The following is a 16214-nucleotide window of genomic DNA, read 5'->3' as shown; positions in this document are numbered from 1 at the left end:
TTGGTTCTTTTATGCATTTATTATGGGTCTACTGAAAATGTGACCAAATCTGTTGGGTCAAAAGTATACATACAGCAATGTTAATATTTGGTTACATGTCCCTTGGCAAGTTTCACTGCAATAAGGCGCTTTTGGTAGCCATCCACAAGCTTCTGGCAAGCTTCTGCTTGAATTTTTGACCATTCCTCTTGACAAAATTGGTGCAGTTCAGCTAAATTTGTTGGTTTTCTGACATGGACTTGTTTCTTCAGCATTGTCCACACGTTTAAGTCAGGACTTTGGAAAGGCCATTCTAAAACCTTAATTCTAGCCTGATTTAGCCATTCTTTTACCACTTTTGACGTTGATTAGGTGGCAGATATATATTTGCAAGAGAAATTACATCTTGTGAGACGATGTCGGCGATGAAATGGGTAAATGCCCGCCATTTCCACTCGCATCAGCCGCCGACGACGGGTACCACTGGCTTATATGGCGTCGAATGGGTGCAACAAATTTTCACATTTAATATGTTTTTTTATAATAATGGCTTTTTGCCGATATCCGATATTCCGATATTGTCCAACTTTTTAATTACCGATACCGATATCAACCGATACCGATATCAACCGATATATGCAGTCGTGTAATTAACACATTATTATGCCTAATTTGGACAACCAGGTATGGCGAAGATAAGGTCCTTTTTAAAAAAATTAATGAAATAAGATAAATAAATTAAAAACATTTTCTTGAATAAAAATAAAGTAAAACAATATAAAAACAGTTACATAGAAACTAGTAATTAATGAAAATTAGTAAAATTAACTGTTAAAGGTTAGTACTATTAGTGGACCAGCAGCACGCACAATCATGTGTGCTTATGGACTGTATCCCTTGCAGACTGTATTGATATATATTGATATATAATGTAGGAATCAGAATATTAATAACAGAAAGAAACAACCCTTTTGGGGGAGGGAGGTTTTTTGGGTTGGTGCACTAATTGTAAGTGTATCTTGTGTTTTTTATGTTGATTTAATAACAAAAATAACAAAACAAAAAAAAACGATGCCGATAACAAAAAAAACGATACCGATAATTTCCGATATTTACATTTTAACGCATTTATCTAGTTTTTTTAAATTGTAATTTTGACAGTACCACGTAAGATATGTTTTAATTGCTGATGCGGGTTTATTTATTTTTAAATGCGCCAGAAAATAACCTGTTTTGTACACTGTTGATGAGCTTCAATGCTCATCAGTGTGTAAATGTATTTCTGTATAGTATTTATCCAGCAGTGGTCATGTGGTGACATAAATGATGGTATTTTGAGAGGTAATCATTTAAGTCGGACATCACTGGAGGCCTAGGTGGGAAACACATGTTCTAGAGGAGTTTATTTACCAGAATTCCCAATTAACTGCGATAAAAGAGGGCCGACTTTACACGCTAACCTCTGCTCTGTACGTGGAACGTTTATTAAAAATAACATTGGCGTTGACGTATCGTAATTGTGTCACGGATTGCCGAAAGACTTTCAAGTGTCATAAAATTTTTAAAAAAAAACCAAGAAGTGTCGACAAGGACCAGGCTAGCTTTTACCACATTTACCTGTTCTCGTGCTTTTGTTCTCAATCCCAGTGCTCAGAGGCGTTATTGAAGGACTTTGCACACGGGGCTGATCTGCTTTCACTCAGGCTTTTTGTCACGTCACCGAGCTGTTGCACAATAGACATACATGTCGTACACGCTCGTCCTTCTGGTGGAATTCCACAGCACCCAGGGGCTCCTTATAAAATCCCCAATGAAATACCTGACGCTCTTCCTCCCCGTTCTTAATCGTAAACAGCACCTTTAATAGCTCTTCAAATAATACCTGTTTTGTCCTGATTTACGGAGGCAGTAAACGTCTTCAAAGTGCGGTGTAATCTTTCATTAGGGATCTCTGGGACGGTGTCGGCCATATCTGTTCTTCATTAGGTTTAATCGCCCTGTGTTCTACCTGTTCATTTTATTGTAACATAAAAGCTGCCTTGTTAAAGAAACACCACGGATGATCTTGTTAACACAGACCTACTAAGTGGTTGAGAAGGTGATATTTATGATATTTATATTCCTATGGCGAGGTGGGATACGGTGCATTCAGGGTCCGGCCCGTGACACTGACCACCGCCTGTCAACGTAACGTGGGGAGCGGAGGGAGGGTTAGCTCAGGCAAGGTATTTGACCCGTGTAACCTCTGACCCTCAGATGATTGAAGTGGCGGCTTTGCCTGCTCTGGTGCTCCAGCCTCGAGACAAGGTGACGAGTCCTTTAGGAGCTCTCTGGTTGCAAGGTTTTGAGAGAGAGGGAGAAACTAAAAGAAGCAAAGCCAAAGGAGGGGCCGGAGGACAGGCGCCGGTCTTTGTTGGGAGCTTTGTTGTAATGTGTCTGTCCGGGGTTTAGGCCTCGAGACATGCCGCCCAAAGCCGCGAGGTGGGCTCGGATGTGACCTTGAGTGGTCTTAATGGGTGTCACTGATGGCTGCTTGGCTTCTTGCTCATGTAACCTGAACATATGAGCAAATAACACAACGGATACGAATAAAAACAACACAGAAGTCGACCGACTCTACGATTATAGGCTCTACTCTCTTTTTCGGACTTGTTGAATTGTGCAAGTGTGAGTGACTTCAATAACTGCTGTCTGAGTTTTTTTTTTTTTTTTGTACAGAAAAAACAAGCAATTTTTGTGGGGATCACAAAAATATATCACAAAATTCAAATCATTCCCCAGATTGTTAGCCATGACTACTTCAATGACTTGTATAAGCAGAGTTAGAAATCGAGTAAACCATACTCATTTAACATAATATACTAACATTATACCATAGTTGGTCCTGGGCATGACGTTAAAGTGCATCCGGCAGTGGAGGCTCCTCTATGAGGGTCTTGGGGCACTAGGAGGTTAACCCCTTTACTACTGTTACCCCAGGTGGCCCTTGGCAAAGGCCGAGTACCTGACTGCCCCCTAGCCAGGGATACGGTGAAGACCTCAATGGCGGAGCAGGCGGAAGACGGTAGATGTATGAACCACCACAACGGCTGCGATGGCGGAAGAAGGCACCCCCACATCCATGTGGGCCCAGTTACGGGGAAATAACAACCCAAGACCTCAACGGAGGAACAGGCGGAGGATGATTGCTAACCCTATGGAGCGTCACAATGGCTGGGATGGCGGATGAAGGCTGCAGCAGAAAAGGGTCCCCAGTCGTCTTGGACTCCATACCACTGGACCTTGACCCGGATCTGTCAAGGATCGTGTGGTGACTGTCTGTGCACCAGTCTCCCCACGTTAAACAAAGTCACGTACAGGCATCCTCCATAAAGGGATACCCCCCTACCAGGAGGACCGTCATACTCGCTTCGAGTGACCGCCGATGATACCATAATAATTCAACATCTCAGACCCCATACAGGGAAAACTTGATTTACGAATCCCTCACTTTATGAACTTTTCGATTTACGAACCATTGACCGAATAAAAATATGCTTTGGTGCACGAACCTTGTCCCAGTGTATAAACGTTTCATCCATCCATTTTGTGCTCGGCAGCACATTCATTCAGGACAGACTGATCGATCTTTGGTGGTCATTCAGTCAGCAGAGCAGTGCTGTTGTTAGCTACTGTGCTCGGTACTACTTTGTCCTGGGCACGACGTTAAAGTGCACCCGGCAGTGGAGGCTCCTCTATGGGGTCTTGGGGCACTAGGAGGTTAACCCCTTTTCTACTGTTACCCCAGGTGGCCCTTGGCAAAGGCCTAGTACCTGACTGCCCCCTAGCCAGGGATACGGTGAAGACCTCACCAGCGGAGCAGGCGGAAGACGGTAGATTTAAGAACTACCACAACGGCTGCGATTGCGGAAGAAGGCTGCAGCAGAAAAGGGTCCCCTGTCGTCTTGGACTCCATGCCACTGGACTCTGACCCGATTCTGTCAAGGATCGTGTGGTGACTGTCTGTGCACCAGTCTCCCCACGTAAAACAAAGTCACACACAGGCATCCTCCATAAAGGGATACACCCCTACCAGGAGGATCGTCATACTCGTTCGAGTGACCACCGATGATGTAGGTACTACTATTTGTGCTTTTTAAGCGTATTTATGCTTTTAACAACATTTTTTATACATTTTGCTAGCTCAATGAGTCCAAAGAAAGCAATGGACAAGCAATGTGTGGTTGGAAACATTCCGGAGGTACCCACAGTGTTGTCAACACTGCCATCCCATTTCTTCTGCTGCATGCCAAGATGATTAACTAAGAAGGTGAACAAGTTTCCTGCAACAAGGTGTTTTTTTAGACGTAATTTTAGCAATCTGGCTGCTGAAGTGAAGGAGTTTTGTGATTTCAACTGTGAGTGCACCACAGGGCAAGTGACAGTGTGTGTGCGTGTCTGCTGGGCGGCTACATAAAAGGACAGTTTAGCTAGTTGTTGTTGTTTTGATTTTGTTAATAAAGAGTAAGTTGATCCATTACCACTGTGTTATTTTTGTTTGATGTATTGTGTTCAAAGTAAACAAACTTTTATTGAAATATGTTTATTTGTTAAGGCTGCAACCCATTATTCATGTTTACATTGTTGCCTAAATATACAAACTTTTTTCCATTTACGAACCATTTAAGAACAGATCAAGTTTGTATATTGACGTTGCACTGTATCAACATTCCATTAGTGTAAAACTTTTCCGAACTATTAGCCGCAACTTTGTTCCCACAATTTAAACCCTGTGTCTTTTACATTGATGCAACTACTTTATGGATTTTTACCGGGTTCACAAGCTTCATTATGTTAATACATTTAGCCTCGTTACATCAGACCAATGAAACGGCTTTGATATGTACAAAATGAAATGTAGTGGGCGTGGCCTAAATTTAGGTGCACTCTATAGTTCGGAAATGTAATTTAAAATTCCAGCTTTGACTTTTACCTACAATAAATTATAACAACTAATGTGAGAAGTGGTTCATTGGTTTTGATAGTGTAAAAAGAAGAGCTAATTCTTGTAAAATGAAAAAAAAAACAAAAAAACAGTCAATTTCTTAGAATATTGAAAATAATTTTGAGTGTCAGTTATGAATGTGTGTAACTGGTTTTATTTGCTTAAGCCTATTTATATTTGTGTATAATTGATAGCAAAATAAATGATGTGTTTAAATACACTCAAAGTAGCAGTAGAGTGGAAAAACAAGTTGCCTCTATATTAAAGCTATTCTCATATACCGATTTATGACACCAAAAGACTTGCAAAGTTTGCGAATAAATAAATATGATCCAAATAGTATCAATGTCACAGAGATTCCATAGTAATTTTGAGCGTTAATGAGGAAGCAAGTCACTTGATCCGTTACAAAGAAGTAGCAACCACAGAACCCTTTCCCATCAACAACAGTGCTAATCAAGCAGACTGTGTAAAAGCCAACAACGATTACTTTGGGGGAAATTGTGATCCAGAATATCGTATTTTTGAGCCCGAACACAAAGAGGATGAGCAATAAGTTTTAGAAGCCGAAAGCTAAACGGATGCAGCTTTATTGTGACTATAGCATCAGCAGCATTGCGAGGGGCTACATTTACAAACTAACCATAACCTTAACCATAAAACCATAATAAAACAAACACTTACTGTACAATTTCCACTTTCGCCTGGATGTTGACCAATGGGATGCTCACAAAATTATGTTTAGATGAAGAATTATCACAATCCTTAAGAAGGGTTGAAAAAAATGTTGACGCAGCTACGTCTTTTTCACCATCTCGAGGGATGTTGAAGTCCACCAGCCTCTTGGTACATGACCACATTTGTCTACTACCAGGTGAGATATATGTGAATTATAAATCTAGAATTTATTTTTAGCAAGTTCGAGACGAAGCAGAAGCAGTCTCCAGCTTAGTGTGTCAACAATAGCAGCGTTAGCTAGCATTAGCTCATTGCTATCAATGCGCTGCTAAAATAGTCCGTCTGCGTTGGCACTTATAATAACAACATCGCTCATATTTGGTGATTTTTTTAGGTCACGACATGTAAATGGAGTATCATTGGCAGTTTTTGAATGTTTTTTTTTTTACAGAGGGTATAATGAGCTTAATAGCTTAATTCAATCTGTTGACTCAATTGTTAGCCATTTATTTTTTGTTTCAAATTCAATAAAAAAAAAAAAGCCAAGCGTATGTTCATTGTGAATGACAAACAGCACATCTCTTTCCAATCTTTGCATCTTTCCAGTACGACTGATCTGATAATATGGTCAGAGTGCAGAAGCGTTACTACCGTGAAGTAGAATCAATGGAAATTGCCAAAGATATCCGGAGCGGAATATTCAAAATGGTCGACAGAATTCGCGGAATTTTGTGACATTTTAGACAGTATTTTTACATATATTTTATGTTTTATTTATTTATTTTTTATCGTGTTCTGTTTGTGTTGTGTTGTGTTTGCTCGGTTCTCGTATTATCTTTTAACCTGCCCATTATACAGCACTTTGGCTACCCCTGTGGTAAATTTTAAATGTGCTTTATAAATAAAGTTGATTTGATTTGATTTGATTTGATATTTTGTGGACTGTAAACACAATTGGATATGGTTTAATGCAGGGGTGTTAAAGTCAAGGCCCCCGGGATGATATTTGATTAGTATTAGAACCGGCACGCAGGCCACAGCCGCCTGCTGCTGTTTTGCACGCACCAATACTCCATCAGTGTTGGCGCTTGGATTTTTCAAAATGGGGTCCCAGGAACCCCATCAAGTCATAAAATTGGGGTCCCACAGTAAATTTTTGGTGTCTAAATGTTTTGTAAGCGTTTTGAAAACAAATTATAAATGTATGCATTATCCTGTTATACCTCACATTCTATATTGTGTTTTGGAAAAAGTTTGTCATAAACGTTACTTAATTCATAAAACAAAATAATACAAAATAAAACACATTTTTATGCATATGCAAATGTATTCAGTTATAAACATTCATTCACTTTCTTCTTTCCTTCATGGATCTAAACTTTACCGCCGCCTGTATTTTTTTTCTATATTTTTATTGTAATATTTTCAGAATGTGTTTGTTCTATTTTTGGCCAAAGTAAGACAAAGAAAACTATCTGAAGTTGTCTTTATTTTTTAGTTTTAATGCCATGATTTTAATAGTCTGGCCCGCGTGTGCACAGATTTTCCTCCCTGAGCTAAAATGAGTTTGACACCCCTGGTTTAATGCGGTGTTTTTCAACCTTTTTTGAGCCAAGGCACATTTATTGCATTGAAAAAATTCGGAGGCACACCACCAGCAGAAATCATTAAAAAACGAAACACAGTTGACAGTAAAAAGTTTAAAGTCAATTGTTGGGTATGACTTTAAACCATAACCAAGCGTGCATCAATGTTGCTCTTGTCTCAAAGTAGGTGTACTGTCACCACCTGTCACATCACGCCCTGACTTATTTGGAGTTTTTTGCTGTTTTCCTGTGTGTAGTGTTTTAGTTCTTGTCTTGCGCTCCTAAATTGGTGTCTTTTTCCCGTTTTTTGGTATTTTCCTGTAGCAGTTTCATGTCTTCCTTGACCGCTATTCCCCACACCTGCTTTATTTAAGCAATCAAGAATATTTCAGTTGTTTTTATCCTTCTTTGTGGGGACATTGTTGATTGTCATGTCATGTTCGGATGTACTTTGTGGACGCCGTCTTTGCTCCACAGTAAGTCTTTGCTGTCGTCCAGCATTCTATTTTTGTTTACTTTGTAGCCAGTTCAGTTTTAGTTTTCTTCTACATAGCCTTCCCTAAGCTTCAATGCCTTTCACAAGAAAGGATGGGGCAAGGTACACCCCTTTGTCCACAACTGCGTGAGCAAATAGTCAAACAGTTTAAGAACAACATTTCTCAAAGTGCAATTGCAAGAAATTTAGGGATTTCAACATCTACGGTCCAAAATATCATCAAAAGGTTCAGAGAATCTGGAGAAATCACTCCACATAAGCGGCATGGCTGGAAACCAACATTAAATGACCGTGACCTTCGATCCCTCAGACGGCACTGTATCAAAAACCGACATCAATCTCTAAAGGATATCACCACATGGGCTCAGGAACACTTCAGAAAACCACTGTCACTAAATACAGTTTGTCGCTACATCTGTAAGTGCAAGTTAAAGCTCTACTATGCAAAGCGAAAGCCATTTATCAACAACATCTAGAAACGCCACCGGCTTCTCTGGGCCTGAGATCATCTAAGATGGACTGATGCAAAGTGGAAAAGTGTTCTGTGGTCTGACGAGTCCACATTTCAAATTGTTTTTGGAAATATTCGACATCGTGTCATCTGGACCAAAGAGGAAGCGAACCATCCAGACTGTTATCAATGCATAGTTCAAAAGCCAGCATGTGTGATGGTATGGAGGTGCATTAGTGCCCACGGCATGGGTAACTTACACATCTGTGAAGACACCATTAATGCTGAAAGGTACATACAGGTTTTGGAACAACATATGCTGCCATCTAAGTGCCGTCTTTTTCATGGACGCCCCTGCTTATTTCAGCAAGACAATGCCAAGCCACATTCAGCACGTGTTACAACAGCGTGGCTTCGTAAAAAAAGACTGTGGGTACTTTCCTGGCCCGCCTGCAGTCCAGACCTGTCTCCCATCGAATATGTGTGGCGCATTATGAAGCGTAAAATACGACAGCGGAGACCCCGGACTGTTGAACGACTGAAGCTCTACATAAAACAAGAATGGGAAAGAATTCCACTTTCAAAGCTTTAACAATTAGTTTCTTCAGTTCCCAGTCGTTTATTGAGTGTTGTTAAAAGAAAAGATGATGTAACACAGTGGTGAACATGCCCTTTCCCAACTACTTTGGCACGTGTTGTAGCCATGAAATTCTAAATTAATTATTATTTGCAAAAAAATAAATAAAGTTTATGAGTTTGAACATCAACTATCTTGTCTTTGTAGTGCATTCAATTGAATATGGGTTGAAAAGGATTTGCAAATCATTGTATTCCGTTTATATTTACATCTAACACAATTTCCCAACTCATATGGAAACGGGGTTTGTACTTTTGGAATAAATATGTAATGTGTCATGAGTCAAAATACTTGTAATTATCCTAATTGCTTGTTGAGACCTGGTGGCGGCTCATATAGAGGTGCATGTTTAGAAAATCTTTGGAATTATGATTTGCACGACTTTAGCATTTCTATTGCACATTGCTTATGTCTACATATCAGATTGTCGTGATCTTCAGAGAAAAAAAAGTGCCCTTTTTCGAAAAATCTCGGCCTAATAGTGTTTAGCCCCTTGAGCACGGATACATCAATTGTCATGTTACACTTCAACTAAGCCAATAATCTCTCTTAGTTTTCACCTTGTGTATGCCTCAAGGTCAAATGACTTTTCTCTCCTTAGTGGTCTCAAATGTTGCCTTGCTGCTCCCGGGGTCATCCCGACTAATCCCCAGTTACTCAAGTCCTGCTGGATTTCTCCCATGGGCAGCAGAAACCGGATCCCTCCCCTCCGCAAACCCCCTGAAGCTGAGCTGGGCCGAGCGAGATGTCCGCAGAGATAAGCATCCGGAGCCCACTCCCAGTCAGGGGGTCTTAGGTAAGAATTCAGAGACACATCATCACAAATCCATTAGGGCTTGCCCACTACTTTAACAACAAAGCCCAGCTGCAGCCGCTACACCTTTTAGCCCTAGCCTGCAGTGCCGCCAACTCCTGGTACAGGTCTGGACTCCCTCGAACCTATTTCTCAAAAAGAAACCACTACAAAACAAATAATGTGTACGTACTGAACACAACACGCAACAACGTGCGGCTCATACTCGCAAGTTTTAATGCAACTTCAGAGGAATATTTCCTCCCAGAAATCCTGGTACTGGACCAAATTCACCCCATGAAATCCAACAGAATAGCCGCTTCTTGGGCGCAAACTGGGGGCCCCCCGCGCGGATCTTGGGGCCCGTGATCTGCGTAAAGGTAGGAGTGGCCCTGAGCACACGGTTTATGAGGGGACAGACAAATAGGAACAATGAAACAGTGACGTCTCAAACTGTGGTACGGGCCCCATCTAGTGGTACACGAAAGAATGACTTGATGAAAGTACAGTGTTTTATTTCCCTATATGCAAACACAGTGTTACTGTTCAAACCGTCTGCAACGTTACAGTGGCCAAAATGTATTCAATATTAAATTGTGGGCCACCCTCCGAGTCACTGCCGTCGTGTCCTTGAGCAAGACCCATTCCCAGTGCCACCCACACTGGTTTGAAATGTAACTTACAGATATGTATGTAAAGCGCTTTGAGTCGCGAGAGAAAAAGCGCTATATAATTATATAATACAAATGTAATTCACTTCACTAAATATACTTCTGCCTTGTTTTTTAATGAATACTTAGGCCTACGACCATACTTGCCAACCTTGAGACCTCCGGGGGCAGCTATTGGTGGTAGCGGGGGGTGTATATTGTAGTGTCCCGGAAGAATTAGTGCTGCAAGGGGTTCTGGGTATTTGTTCTGTTGTGTTTGTGTTGTGTTACGGTGCGGATGTTCTCCCGAAATGTGTTTGTCATTCTTGTTTGGTGTGGGTTCACAGTGTGGCGCATATTTGCAACAGTGTTAATGTTGTTTATACGGCCACCCTCAGTGTGACCTGTATGACTGTTGATCATGCGTGGCATTCACTTATAAGTCGCATATATTATGTGACTGGGCCGGCACGCTGTTTGTACGGAGGAAAAGCGGACGTGACGACAGGTTGTAGAGGACGCTAAAGGCAGTGCCTTTAAGGCACGCCCCCAATATTGTTGTCCGGGTGGAAATTCGGGAGAATGGTTGTCCCGGGAGATTTTCGGGAGGGACGCTGAAATTTGTGAGTCTCCCGGGAAAATCGGGAGGGTTGACAAGTATGCCTACGACGTTACTGTATTTTAATGTTGGTCATTATGGTGGTACTTGGAGAGCCAAGTGTTTTCTGAGGTGGTACTTGGTGAAAAAAGTTTGAGAACCACAGGCGTAAATTATTTTGCATAGGTCAGATGGTATCCGGTGGTGCTTTGTCCCAACTGTGCTTTTATTTGTTTGGTTTGCTGTCGTCGTTTTCACATCCTATTTGCACTACAGGATTACATTTTATTCTATTTCTAGTCATTCTATTCGGTTTGTAATCCATTCCTTTATAACCTAACCCGAGGGTCAGCAACACGCGGCTCTCGAAAATGGAAAAAGATGGGGGAAAAAAATGTTGTTTTTTTTATTTAGTATGTTTTTTGTTTGAGGACAAACATGACACAAATTGTTAGAAAGCCCACTGTTTAATATGTTTATGTGTATGCTTCACTGATGAGACTATTTGGTGAACATCGTTTTGTCCTACTAATTTTGGCGGTTCTTGAACTCACCATTGTGTGGACTGTGACGCAACAGTTTGTTTACGGTTTGTAAAATCGTCCACTCCTTCTTTGTCTCATTTGGTCCACCAAAAGTTTCATGCTGTGCGTGCATGCACAAAGGTACGTTTTGTTGATGTTATTGACTTGTTGGAATGTTAATCAGGCATACTTGGCCAGTGCATGACAGCAAGCTAATCGATGCTAACATGCTATTTAGGCTAAGTGTATGTACATATTGCATCATTATGCCTCATGTGTAGGTATATTTGAGCTCATTTAATATCCTTTACTTGTATCCTCTTTGTATATAATTTATTTGTGCATGTCTCTGTATGTAATATTGGCTGCATTTCAGATAGTGGTTTGTGTGCCATGTTGTTCCAGACCACAGCAAACGTTACCTAGCTTGCCAAAGATTGTAACAAATCTATTAAAAAGAAGACAGCCTGCCGTTTCCTTTAACTTGGACACACACATCTATACCTTTGGCCATTAAAAGCCAGTCATTTCCAGGAGTTATCTCACCTTCTGAGTAGCCTCTGATTTACTAATGCTTTCTAATGTTGTAAAAATGTGTAGAATAAATATTACATTTCAACATTTCTGTCAACGAAGATGTGCTTCAGCCTGCGACGCATAGTCATTTTGATAGTAGGCTATTATAGCTAATATTGACAACTACGTCATGTGTTGCCTTCATTATAACACTTACCGTATTTTCCGCACCATTAGCCGCACCTAAAAACCACAAATTTACTCAAAAGCTGACAGTGCGGCTTTTAACCCGGTGCGCTTTATATATGGATAAATATTAAGATTCATTTTCATAAAGTTTCGTTCTCGCAACTTCGGTAAACAGCCGCCATCTTTTTTCCCGGTAGAGCAGGAAGCGCTTCTTCTTCTACGCAAGCAACCGCCAAGGTAAGCACCCGCCCCCATAGAACAGGAAGCGCTTCTTCTTCTACTGTAAGCAACCACCCGCCCCCGTAAGAAGAAGAAGCGCGCGGTGCATGCTGGGATATGTGACGTTTCATTTCCATTTGTGTGTTTATGTAAAGACCCCAAAATGGCTCCTATTAAGTGTGTTGTCTGTCTAATTATAAATAATGCAGACGAGGCGTGTTAACTGAGTTCTCAACGTTTACTCACAGCGTGCTCATAACCACATTCTAACTCCCAGCATACAACAACGCTTCTCAGGGCTACCGCGCATGCTCGTAACTATCGTTGCATGCTGGGTAGTGTAGTTGTTATATTTGCTAGCTCATAACATCACATTAAGAGACACGCTTACGCGCTTAATTCAATACTCGCCGTCATTCCGGGTGGATTGACAAAAGACCTCCAGCCGCTAGATATTGGTGTCAACAGGGCATTCGAAGCTAGACTGCTAACTGCGTGGGAACAGTGGATGACGAAGAAGCGCGCGGTGCATGCTGGGATATGTGACGTTTCATTTCCATTTGTGTGTTTATGTAAAGACCCCAAAATGGCTCCTATTAAGTGTGTTGTCTGTCTAATTATAAATAATGCAGACGAGGCGTGTTAACTGAGTTCTCAACGTTTACTCACAGCGTGCTCATAACCACATTCTAACTGCCAGCATACAACGCTTCTCAGGGCTACCGCGCATGCTCGTAACTATCGTTGCATGCTGGGTAGTGTAGTTGTTATATTTGCTAGCTCATAACATCACATTAAGAGACACGCTTACGCGCTTAATTCAATACTCGCCGTCATTCCGGGTGGATTGACAAAAGACCTCCAGCCGCTAGATATTGGTGTCAACAGGGCATTCGAAGCTAGACTGCTAACTGCGTGGGAACAATGGATGACAGAAGGCGAACACACCTTCACTAAGACAGGGAGGCAGCGCCAGACGACGCCAACATCTGCCAGTGGATCGTAAATGCCTGGGCAGATATTTCGGTCACAACTGTGGTCCGAGCTTTCCGGAAGGCAGGATTCACAGAACTGCTGGATAACAGTGACATTGACTCCGATGACTTCGACGAGACGGAACCGGCCATTTTGGATCTCACATTTGCTCAACTTTTCACTTCGGACACCGAAGACGAAGGATTTACGAATGAAGAATAACTTCAGAAAGTGAGCGCTATGTTTATTTTGTGTGTTGTGACATTAACGTTCGAGCAACATTATGTTGCTATTGCTCTGCACTATTTTGAATTTTACTATGCGTTTTACATTTGCGTACATTTTGGGAGTGAACAGAGTTGTTAGAACGCTGGTTTTTAATATATTATTAAAGTTTGCCTGACCTATCTGACTGTTTTTTTGACATTCCCTTTAGCGCAGCGTAGGCGCGGCTTATAGTCCGGGGCGGCTTATTGGTGGACAAAGTTATGAAATATGCCATTCATTGAAGGTGCGGCTAATAATCCGGTGCGCCTTATAGTGCGGAAAATATGGTATACAAGACTTTTAAAGTCATTTTGATAGTAGGCTGATATAACTAATATAGACACTTACACCATGTGTTGCCTTCATTATAAGACTTACATACGGCTTTTCATTTTTTGTATTTTTGGTCCAATATGACTCTTTCATTGTTTTGGGTTGACTCAACCTATTTATTAACCCACTCTATTTATATCCTATTTATTTAATGTTTTATGCCCATGCTATTGGGACAGCACGGTGGAACAGGGGTTAGTGCTTGTGCCTCACAATAAGAAGGTCCTGGGGGTTCGGGGTCTTTCTGTATGGAGTTTGCATGTTCTCCCCGTGACTGCGTGGGGTCCCCCCGGGTACTTGGGCTTCCTCCCACCTCTAAAGACATGCACCTGGGGATAGGTTGATTGGCAACACTAAATTGGCCCTAGTGTGTGAATGTTGTCTTCCGCCCGAATGCAGCTGGGATAGGCTCCAGCAACCCCCGCGATGCCAAGAGGGGCAATCGGTAGAAAATGGATGGATGGATGGATGTTCATGCTACTGTTCTTATAGTATTAATTGGGCTACATGTGTCTTGTGTGTGCTGGTCTTGCAGTATATGGTACACAACTTGACGGGTGATGCATTGCAGAATACTAAGACACTCCTTCAAAACCACACTCTTGTTCCACTTGAGAACCTCAGGACTGAACTCATTGACAGTCAAAGCAGGGTAAAACTTTAGATTGCATGTTTTCGTAGAGAATCTGTGGCTCTTTCCAAAGCTGCAATCACGCGCCAGCGTTCGGCCTGTGTGGTAGCAGCCGCTTTGAGTGATACTGCAAATAAAATTGTCTGTTCGAGGCTTTTGCCGCATCGTGCCTGCGGCCTTGGCGAGCGCATGTCGCCTGCATGGGAGGCATCCGGCGGTCGCGCGACAAAATATAGCGAGCCGTAGCAGCGCAGTGTTTGTTTGCGGCGCGGCGCCACTTGTGTATGTTAACCAGAAGCGGGAGACTCGTCTCCTTCTCCTCCGCCTACATTTCGGGCTTCCCCGCCGAGTTTGTCATTCATCAAGCGCATTGTGTTCGTCGAGGCACAATGGCTGCAGTTTGTCAACGCCGCCGCAGCCTTCAATTAGCACGCCGTTTAGTGGCAAGCTTGTGTTGAAAAAACAAATCAAATCGGAGGATTTCCCAACAGTCTGGGTGACCGTTTTTTACGATGCGGACTGTGAAATTGTACTCTGGGCAGCTCAGTTTAAGATTTGATTTACTCTTGCCATAAACTAAAATCTATGTTTAGGAACATACAGTTTATGCATGCTCGTTTTATCACATGCACTTTGTGCAGACTTAGCTCTATTATTAGACGAGGTGTCAGTATTATACGTTTACTCTTAACATGTCCGACATCTGGAGGTTAAAACTCCTGCACACATGTTCTCTTTTACCAAACTAGGAGCGAAGCTAATCAGAAAAAAAACAAAAAAAGAATCAATCGTACCCGATATGCAACCCTTTTTGCCCCCATAGTGTGACGGTGAAGCCATGTGGACACGGCAGGGTGCCGCTACGACCAGGAATCACCAAATGTGTCTGGAATTCTCCATAGACAAAAGAAAGCATTTCTTAAATATATATATATATATATATACATACAGTATGTGTATGATATGTATGTATGTATGTATATATATATATGTATATGTATGTATATATGTATGTATATATATATATATATATATATATATATATATATATATATATATATATATATATACATACATACATACATACATATATATATCCATCCATCCATTTTCTACATATATATATGTAGAAAATGAATGTATGTATGTATGTATGTATATGTATGTATGTGTATATATATGTATATATATAAATATATATATATATATATATATAAATATATATATATATATATATACATATATACATACATATATATATATATATCAATCCATCCATTTTCTATGTATATATATATATGTAGAAAATGGATGGATTGATATATATATATATATACATATATATGTATATATATATATATATATATATATATATATATATATATATATATACATATATACATACATACATATACACATACATATATATGTATATATATATACATACATATATACATATATTATATACATGTATGTATACATATACTGTATATATACATACATATATATATAGTATATATATATATATATATATATACATATACATATATATACATATATATATATATATATATATATATATATATATATATATATATATATATATACATATACATATACATACATATATACATACATACATATATATATATATCCATCCATTTTCTACGTATATATATATATATATATATATATATATATATATATA

The sequence above is a fragment of the Nerophis lumbriciformis genome, linkage group LG06 (assembly GCF_033978685.3).
Source record: "Nerophis lumbriciformis linkage group LG06, RoL_Nlum_v2.1, whole genome shotgun sequence".
In the NCBI taxonomy this organism is placed as follows: domain Eukaryota; kingdom Metazoa; phylum Chordata; class Actinopteri; order Syngnathiformes; family Syngnathidae; genus Nerophis; species Nerophis lumbriciformis.
The sequence above is the reverse complement of the archived record's forward strand: the minus strand, read 5'-3'. Positions refer to the sequence as shown.